The sequence below is a fragment of the Leptonychotes weddellii genome, chromosome 2 (assembly GCF_054177405.1).
Source record: "Leptonychotes weddellii isolate Sample4059 chromosome 2, ASM5417740v2, whole genome shotgun sequence".
Classification (NCBI taxonomy): Eukaryota; Metazoa; Chordata; class Mammalia; order Carnivora; family Phocidae; genus Leptonychotes; species Leptonychotes weddellii.
In genome coordinates, this window is record NC_138370.1 from 79,375,251 (window position 1) to 79,385,374 (window position 10,124).

Here is a 10,124-nt window from a genome sequence, read left to right on the forward strand (position 1 = left end):
TATATATATATATATATATGTATATATACAATGGAATATTATGCAACCATCAAAAGGAATAAAATCTTGCCATTTGCAATGATGTGGATGGAACTGGGGGGTATTACGCTGAGCAAAATAAGTCAGTCAGAGAAAGACATGTATCATATGACCTCACTGATATGAGGAATGATTAATCTCAGGAAACAAACTGAGGGTTGCTGGAGTGGTGGGGGATGGGAGGGATGGGGTTGCTGGGCACTGTGAATTGTCATCTCTCTATTCTATATTCAAATAGAATAACCATACAATAAATGATTGTTATTTACATAACTTTACATCTGGATACCACTAAGATGGGGAGAAATACATACTTTCAGGCAAAATGCCTGGCTGAAACCTCAAATGAGGTTGACACCCTATTTTATATCTCTTGAAAAAGAGTCAACGAAAGTAATATTTTAAGAAATGTTTTTAGGTAGTGTAATTTTATAAACTAAATATTTTTAAAAGTGTTTGTTACTTAAGGATAATCATTAAGGGAAATTTGTAGTTAAAATTTGTAGTTAAAACAAATGTGGCATCATTTATTGATTTGAACAGAGTCAGAGAAAGTTGATCAAGAGAAACTTAAGCTAAGTGCTGCTATTTTCCTGTGTATTTCAACCAAGTAAGGGAATGGAAGTAAGACTGGTTTAGGTACATGTTGATGAGTATATGGCTGGAAAGTTGCTACGATGTAAGTTTAGTATGACTTATATATTAACAAGAATACAGGCTTTTTAATTTTTAACAAATACCTCTTTTCCATCGTTTAGTCTTTGCTATTCTGTGACTTCGCTTCATTATTGTTGATTCTCTTTTTTCTTACTTTATTGCTTACTTTCTCATTTTGTTGATATTATTATTATTTTTTTTAGTTAATTAATTTATTTATTTGACAGAGAGAGACACAGTGAGAGAGGGAACACAAGCAGGGGGAGTGGGAGAGGAAGAAGCAGGCTTCCTGCCGAGCAGAGAGCCCAATGTGGGGCTTGATCCCAGGATCCTGGAACCATGACCTAAGCTGAAGGCAGACGCCTAACGACTGAGCCACCCAGGCACCCCGTGTTGATATTATTCTTTTGCTCTATTTAAAATAAACAAAAACATCACACTGGGGTGTCTGGGTAGCTCAATCAGTTAAGTGTCTGCCTTTGGCTCAGGTCAGAATCCTGGAGTCCTGGGATGTAGCCTGCATGGGGCTCCCTGCTGAGCGGGGAGCCTGATTCCCCCTCTCCCTCTGCAGCAATAAATTGGCAAGGATATGTTTGTTAGTTTTCTAATTCTGCAATAGATAGCCATATTGACTTTTCTCCACCTATGAAGAGTATAGTAGCTATTAGGCATAAATTGCTATTAGCTATTATCATGAGCTGTTACTCATGTGATGAGAAATAATCGCTTTGTCTATGATTGAACATAATGATTCAGGAAACTTAGCTATTTTATTTTTTACAATCCCAAAATACCACTTCTCTTACATCAATTATAATATTTTTTCACATTAGAAGAGACACTACTGATAACGGAAATTTTAAAATTAAAGCTTTTATTTTTAGAAGACACATTTGAAAAAGTTTAACCTTAAGGAAATTTAAAGAAAAATAAACCATTGATGCTGAACAACAAAGTATGAGTATTTTAAAATTCGAAGTACTATCAATAGAAACAGATGAGACTGACTAATGATTTAAACTATTGAGTATATTTCAAATATTAACTAATCTAGTCATTATCAATTTAATTACAAGGGCAAATCATACACATACAATCTGACAATCTCAAATGTACATTCTAAAATTCATCTTCCGATTTTTGCATTCCTTAAAGGCAAACAACGCTTTTTTTTGTTATAGCTCCACAATAGCTGGTACTAAATTTTAAAAGCGTTTTAAATTTTTTTATTTTTTTAAAAATTTTATGCCTAAAGGCAAAGTGTGACTTAACTAATTATCTGAATTGAGGAAATCACTAACAGTCAGCAAATATCCAACTTCGTTCTAGGTGTATGTAGCAGAAACTACTAAAAATATTCATAAATGCCTATGAAGCAGAACTAAAACAGTTTGAGGATAGAAAACAATGATTAAGAGAATTAATAGGGAATATATGTTATGGGGACAAAGTTTAAGAATAGTTAAGGTGTAGAAAAATGAGATCAATTGATAGATACATGAGATCTATTACTTTAACTTTGCTCTCAGTTATGAACTGTTTATCATAGTAAACATTAACAGACTGTTAAACTTGAAAATGATATATAACTTTACAAAGACCACTGGGAAAAACTTTCTAGAGCCAACACATTTCACAAAATGAAGAACTCTCAAATCTACTGACCTAACTGTGTCCATTGAACTGCAAATGACCAAAACTTAAAAAACTTAAGCATGACTTGAAAAAGAATAGCGCTATATAAACACTGGTTGAAAAAGGTACATTGGAATGAGGCATCAATAGCAATAATAAGCTATTTACACAAGGTTTTTCTATAAGAACTGTTATAATAATTGGAAATGTCATCCTCAACTTTAAGACATATCGATATTTTATATTAAATGTTAAAATTAGTAATCAAGCGACAACTATAACATAAACCTTACTTTTGCCTAGAATATCCTCAGTAAAATCATTGGTTAAGTCTGTATTACTCACTGTTTTTGTTTGTATTCTTACCCCATCTGGTTTTGTGCATAATTTTATACTATAGAAAATAAGATGGGATGATGTGTTCAATATAAATGATAACTTTTTTATGTATTTTCTAATCATTGTTTTGAATTTAAAGTTAAATGCATGTTTGAATACTTTAGTGACTAAATTAACATAGGAGTTGCCTGATCAGATATGCCTGTCATGAGATACCAGTTGTGAAAATCAATATATTTGCAAAATATAAATCCCTTTGTCTAGCAGGCACAGACTAGGTTAGTCTTTCTGTTGAGTTCCCATCACTCTGAGACTTATCTTTATCTTTCTCACAAAAGATTGTAAGTATGCATGTTGGGAAGAGAAAGAATAAACTTTGATTAGTTTTGGAATTTATTATTTCATTAATTTATAAAATATTTTAAGAAATATGTTTATTTACTTTCTTTGGATATTAATAAGGATTAAGTAATTATAAAATAAAAATATGTTTATATATAGATATACATACAAATAAGTGTGTATATATAATCACATGTATTAAAGTTGTGATAGAGTATAAAATAAAATTTAATGTTTATATAAACTATTCACTTCTTTACATTACTTAAGGTCCTAATATACTTTTTTAGAAACATTTTATTTATTGATCTGACAGAGAGAAAGAAAGCGCAAGAGAGAGAACAGAGGAAGAGGGAGAAGCAGGCTCCATGCTGAGCAGGGAGCCTGATGCAGGGGTCAAACCCAGGACACTGGGATCATGACCTGTCTTCGACTCAGGGTCCTGGGTTTGAGCCCAAGGCAGACTGCTTAACTAACTGAGCCACCCAGACACCCCACTTGAAGTCCTAATAAATTGTTAGTAGATTCATGCCTATAAATCCTCAATTGTTCAAATATTTTATTCTCTACATTTTCATGCTACTTTTTTTAAAAAATAAGTGAAATTGCAGAGTGATATTAATTTTAGTTTCTAGTTTTCACATTTGAGCAACAGAAAAAATTAAAACAAATTTATAAACAGAATTTTTTGATTACTTTGAATTATTTCCCTAAATTCATTGTAGAAGACAGTTCCCACAAATATTTTGAGAGTGTGTTTTCATACTAGTGTTGTTACACTGTCATTTTCTTGTGTTCAGTGTAAATTAAAACAGTATAAAAATGATGAAGCCACATAATTAACACTACCATGGCTAATATTTGATACTCATTTTCTCAAAATAAATTATTGTATTTTTTTATTAGAATTGTCCATACAAACCCTGCAGCAATCACTTTCTCCCAAATAGGGCTCTTGAAGGAAGGAAGTATATTCAAAATCAAAAACTAATGATATACTATGTGTTAGCTAGTTGAATTTAAATTAAAAAAATAAAATCAGTGACTATAATCTAATGCTACCAGAGTCTTAAGTTATATCTCTTTCTTAATTACAAATTTATTTTGAAACATTTAAAAACAGAAAGTTGAGGGCGCCTGGGTGGCTCAGTTGGTTAAGCGACTGCCTTCGGCTCAGGTCATGATCCTGGAGTCCCGGGATCGAGTCCTGCATCAGGCTCCCTGCTCGGCCCTCTGACCCTCCCCCCTCTCATGCTTTCTGTCTCTCATTCTCTCTCTCTCACATAAATAAATAAAAAAAATCTTAAAAAAAAATAAATAAAATAAAAAAAATAAAAACAGGAAGTTGTTTAGATTGTATGACTAGGTGTCATACAGAAAATTGTGTTTATATTAAATACTAACATAAGAAATTTTAAATGATTAACTATCTCAGCCTGACTATAGGTCATAAACATTAATAAACTTTAAATTTAAAAATGCTTAATGTTAGGAAAAGTAAATGGAAAATATATAAATTTTAAGACACATTTATTATAGTTTTTCATGGATGTAGTACAATCTATTCATTTTAATGATTTCTTTAATTGATGATGTCATCAATTAATTTTGGAAAAATATATATTTAGAACTTTGCCATAGGATTTTACATGTTTGCCAACAGTTTATTGTAAGGAATTTTGTCAATGATTTAAAGTCAGGACAGTTAAATAAGGTCAACTACCTGATATCCTATTATGTGAGTTAGGATATCTATGCAGGATGTGCTACAAAATTATAAAAGATATTCTATTTGATTTAGTGAACACCAGTCATTAACTTTTCAAATGACCTAGGTTGAAAAAATTAAGAGAGAGAGAGTTCCTTTGGAACAGTTCCAAGGTATCTTTCACCATGTAAGGGAGAAGTCCAGGGAGAGGCCTCTTCTTTCCTGAGGTCAGAAGACAGGATTACCTGAGTGCATAAGCAATAATGTGGGGAACTGAAGCCAGCTCAGCCTGAGGTGACAGAACAGCAGAAGACAGAGGGCTGTGCTGGGGGCAAGCTTCAAATCCAAATAAAAGTTGGGGCTGACAGGGGAGGAGCAAGATGGTGGAGGAGTGGGAGACCTAAATTTCATCCGGTCCCAAAATTCAGCTAGATAGTTATCAAACCATTCAGAACATCTACAAACTCAAGAGGAGATCAAAGAAAAGAATAGCAGTAATTCTATGAACACAAAGGCGACCACTTTCTGGAAGGTAGGACATGCAGAGAAGTGAACCCAAGGCAATATTTGGGAAGATAGACCTGTGGGGGAGGAAGCCTCCATCAGCCAACTACTGGCAAGTGATAGAGCAGCAGAGCACAAAATCAGAAGTTTTAGAAGTCTGCTCTGCTGAGGGACGTCACTCCAGTGGCTAAGTGAGGGGAGGAGCACTCGCTAGGACAGTGTGGTCTCAAGACCTTTGGGGACACAGAAAGATCAGGGGTGCCTGAGTGCAGCAGAGCTCTCAGGTATCAGAGCAGGGAAGCTGGCTGCAAAGACAGCTCTCAGCTCAGGGGTTGCCATGAACTGTGATCTGAAGGCACAATCAGTCCACTGCTCTTCAAGCAGGGACCCACCAAGCAGCAGATCCGGGGAGACCTCCCATCTTGCCCCTGGGGGAATGGCACAGGAGTGCACCACAGGAATCTGCTGGGTTTGGAGACTCCAAATGGGGTCCTGTGCCAGAGATAGAAACACTCGGTCATTGGCCTGGTGAGCATGGAGTGAGCCGGAGACCAGGGAGACAGCAATGATCGACTGTTTTTTTCTGAGGGCTTATTGAGGAGTGGGGCCCTGAGTTCTTGGTTCCTCCAGGGCCAGAGATTGGGAGGTCGCCATTTTCATTCTCAACCTCTAAAGCTATATGGAAAGCTTTCAGGGAACAAAAGCTACCGAGAGCAAACCTGAGCAAATTACTTAGCCTGGCCCCTGGCAAGGGCGGTGCAATTCCACCTTGGGCAAAAACATTTGAGAATCAAAGCAACAGGCCCCTCCCCCAAATGATCAGCAAGCATATCCAGCCAAGACCAAGTTTACTGATCAATGAGAAAGGCAAAACCCCAGGACTAGTGGAATACAGCACATGGAATTCATGGCCTTTTTTCCCCAAGATTTTTTAGTCTTTCAAAGTTAATTTTTAAAATTTTCTTTGTTTTGGGGCACCTGGGTGGCTCAGTCGTTAAGCGTCTGCCTTCAGCTCGGGTCATAAACATTAGATTGGCAGCAGACCTATCCACAGAGACCTGGGAGGCCAGAAAGTACTGGCATGATATATTCAGAGCACTAAATGAGAAAAATATGCAAACAAGATGCTGGGATCGAGTCCCACATCGGGCTCCCTGCTCGGCAGGAAGCCCGCTTCTCCCTCTCCCACTCCCCCTGTTTGTGTTCCTGCTCTCGCTATCTCTCTGTCAAATAAATAAATAAAATCTTTATTAAAAAAAATTCTTTGTTTTTTTTTTCTTTTTCTATGTTTTTTAGTTGAAATTTTCTTCTTTCCTTTTTCAACCAACATCTTATCAATTCCTTTTTTAAAATCTTTTTTAATTTTCATTTTTACAGTCATATTCGATCCCTTCATTGTATTTAACCTTATTTTTTGTATATATATGTTTTTCTTTCTTTAAAATTTTGGGATACAGTTTCTTCTAACAGACCAAAATAACCCTAAATCTATTGTATGATGTTGTAGTAGACTCCTGCCTGATCACATTCTCTCTCTTTTTTTTTAAATTTTTTTCATTCTTTTTTCAACCAACTTCTTATCAATTCCTTTTTTTAAATAGTTTTTAATGTTCATCTTTACAGTCATATTCCATCCCTTCATCGTATTTACCCTTAAGTTTTCTTTCTTTAAAATTTTGGGAGACAATTTCTTCTAACAGACCAAAATACATGCAAAATCTAATGTGTGGCTCTGTTCTATTCACCAGCCTGATCATATTTTCTTTTTTTCCCTTTCTTTTCCCCCTGGTTTGGGTCTCTTCTAACTTGTTTTGTGTATATTTTTCTGGTGTTGTTGTTACCCTTTTAGCATTTTGTTCTCTCATTCATCTATTCTCCTCTGGACAAAAAACAAGATGCAAAAACTCACCTCAAAAAAAAGAACAAGAGACAGTACCAACTGCCAGAGACCTAATCAATACAGACATTAGTAAGATGTCAGAATTAGAGTTCAGAATGATGATTATAAAGATACTATCTGGGCTTAGAAAAAGCATAGAAGACACTAGAGAATCCCTTTCTGGAGAAATGAAAGAACTAAAATCTAACCAAGTCGAATACAAAAAGGCTATTAATGAGGTGCAATCAAAAATGGAAGCTCTAACTGCTAGGATAAATGACACAGAAGAGAGAATTAGTGATATAGAAGACCAAATGATGGAGAATAAAGAAGCTGAGTAAAACAGAGATAAACAACTACTGGATCACGAGGGGAGAATTCGAGAGATAAGTGATACCATAAGATGAAACAATATTAGAATAATTGGGATCCCAGAAGAAGAAGAAGAAGAGAGAGAGAGGGGCAGAAGGTATATTGGAGCAAATTATAGCAGAGAACTTCCTTAATTTGGGGAAGGAAACGGGCATCAAAATCCAGGAGGAACAGAGAACCTCCCTCAAAATCAATAAAAATAGGCCAACACCCCAACATCTAAGAGTAAAACTCACAAGTCTCAGATACAAAGAGAAAATCCTGAAAGCAGCTCAGGACAAGAGGTCTGTAACTTACAAGGGTAAGAACATTAGATTGGCAGCAGACCTATCCACAGAGACCTGGGAGGCCAGAAAGGACTGGCATGATATATTCAGAGCACTAAATGAGAAAAATATGCAAACAAGAATACTATATCCAGCAAGGCTGTCATTGAAAATAGAAGGAGAGATTAAAAACTTCAAGGACAAACAAAAACTAAAAAAAATTGCGAACACCAAACCAACCCTACAAGAAATACTGAGAGGGGGTCCTCTAAGCATAGAGAGAGTCTAAAAGTAACATAAAGAAAAATATACAGTATCTACAGAATATACAACATATACAAATCTACAGAAAAGAACAGAGACAATATACAGTAACAGTTAACTTACAGGCAATACAACGGCACTAAATTTATGTATTTCGATAGTTACCCTAAATGTAAATGGGCTAAATGCCCCAATCAAAAGATGCAGAGTATCAGATTGGATAAAAAAAAAACAAGACCCATTCATATGCTATCTGCAAGAGACTCACTTTAGACCCAAAGACATCTCCAGATTGAAAGTGAGGGGGTGGAAAACCATTTACCATGCTAATGGACATCAAAAGAAATCTGGGGTGGCAATCCTTATATCAGACAAATTAGATTTTAAACCAAAGACTATAATAAGAGATGAGGAAGGACACTACAACATATTTAAAGGGTCCATTCAACAAGAAGTTCTAACAATTTTAAGTATCTATGCCCCTAACATGGGAGCAGACAATTACATAAGCCAATTAATAACAAAATCAAAGAAACACATTGACAGCAATATAATAATAGTAGACAGCTTTAACACCCCCTCACTGAAATGAACAGATCAACTAAGCAAAAGATCAACAAGGAAATAAAGGTTTTAAATGACACAGTGGACCAAATGGACTTCACAGATAGATTCAGAACATTCCATCCCAAAGCAACAGAGTACACATTCTTCTCTAGTGCCCATGGAACATTCTCCAGAATAGATCACATCCTGGTCAAATCAGGTCTCAACTAGTACCAGAAGATTGGGATCATTCCCTGCATATGTTTGGACCACAGTGGTTTGAAACTAGAACTCAGTCCCAAGAGGAAAGTTGGAAAGAACTCAAATACATGGAGGTTAAAGGGCACCCTACTAAAGAATGAATGGGTCAACCAGGAAATTAAAGAAGAATTTAAAAAGTTCATGGAAATAAATGAAAATGAAAACACAACTATTCAAAATCTTTGGAATGCAGCAAAGGCGTTCCTAAGAGGAAAGTATATAGCAATACAAGCCTTTCTCAAGAAACAAGAAAGGTCTCAAATACACAACCTAAACCTGTACCTAAAGGAGCTGGAGAAAGACAAATATTGATAAACCCCTGGCCAGACATATTAAAAAGAAAAGAGAAAGGACCCAAATCAACAAAATCATGAATGAAAGAGGAGCGATCACAACCAACACCAAAGAAATACAAACAATTATAAGAACACATTATGAGCAACTATATGCCAGCAAATTAGAGGAAATGTATGCATTCCTAGAGATGTATCAACCACCAAAACTGAACCAGGAAGAAATAGAAAACCTGAACAGACCCATAACCAGTAAAGAAATTGAAGCAATCATCAAAAATCTCCCAACAAATAAGAGCCCAGGGCCAGATGGCTTCCCAGGGGAATTCTACCAAATTTTTAAAGAAGAGTTAATACCTATTTTTCTGAAACTGTTCCAAAAAATAGAAATGGAAAGAAAACTTCCAAACTCATTTTATGAGGCCAGCATTACCTTGATCCCAAAACCAAAAATCCCTATCAAAAAGAACTACAGACCAATATCCCTGATGAACATGGATGCAAAAATTCTCACCAAAATACTAGCCAATAGGATCCAACAGTACATTAAAAGGATTATTCACCATGACCAAGTGGGATTTATTCCTGCACTGCGAGGTTGGTTCAGCATCCACAAGTCATTCAATGTGAAACAATACATTAATAAATGAAAGAACAGAGAACCATATAATCCTCTCAATAGATGCAGAAAAAGCATTAGACAAAGTACAGCATCCTTTCTTTATTAAAACTCTTCACATTGTAGAGATAGAAAGTACATACCTCAATATCATAAAAGCCATCTATGAAAAACCCACAGCGAATATCATTCTCAATCGGGAAAAACTGAGAGCTTTTCCCCTAAGGTCAGGAACATGGCAGGGATGTCCACCATCACGACTGCTATTCAACATAGTACTAGAAGTCCTAGCCACAGCAATCAGGTAACAAAAAGAAATAAAAGGCAAAAGAATCAGCAAAGAAGAAGTCAAACTCTCACTCTTTGCAGATGTTATGATACTTTAGGAGGAAAACTCAAA